The sequence below is a fragment of the Primulina huaijiensis genome, unplaced genomic scaffold (assembly GCF_012295235.1).
Source record: "Primulina huaijiensis isolate GDHJ02 unplaced genomic scaffold, ASM1229523v2 C13076393, whole genome shotgun sequence".
Classification (NCBI taxonomy): Eukaryota; Viridiplantae; Streptophyta; class Magnoliopsida; order Lamiales; family Gesneriaceae; genus Primulina; species Primulina huaijiensis.
In genome coordinates, this window is record NW_027341788.1 from 1 (window position 1) to 467 (window position 467).

Sequence of the window (467 nt, forward strand, 5' to 3'; positions counted from 1 at the left end):
AGCAATTCTTACTCGTTGCATCCAGTCAAGTACAGGACCAGGTTGCGCCCCCTGTACCCCTTTCCTCCCTGTATGCAAACATGATAAAAAACTGCTCTTGGTTCTCACACCACGTCCAAAACCAAATCAAGAGCAATCTGATTTACATACCATGCAATATGTCATGAAGAGATCCCATAGTTGCGAATTCATAAGCCAAGACACGGAGATTGCCATCAACACAGTAACCAAGCAATTCAACAAGATTTTCGTTCTTCAACCTTGACACCATGGAAACCTAGGGAGATATTAGTTGCAACACACTGATCAACACAAACCATGCAGATAAGAGAGAAACAGAACTTCTGGGGTGCATCAAATTCCCAAATTTCCAGTATACCTGAGTCAAGAACTCATTATTTGAATCGGGCTCAGAAGACACGTCAAGCTTCTTGACAGCAACCTCCTTGCCATTGTTTAACTGTGCA

General features: G+C 42.8%; 1 long non-coding RNA gene across 1 annotated transcript; it reads right to left on the minus strand.

Annotated features, from left to right (window-relative positions):
- On the minus strand, positions 1–467 carry LOC140965395 (uncharacterized). The gene is made up of 3 exons (XR_012173062.1): positions 380–467; positions 151–277; positions 1–68 (listed from the first exon to the last, which is right to left on the minus strand). It is a non-coding gene; the product is annotated as an uncharacterized lncRNA (long non-coding RNA).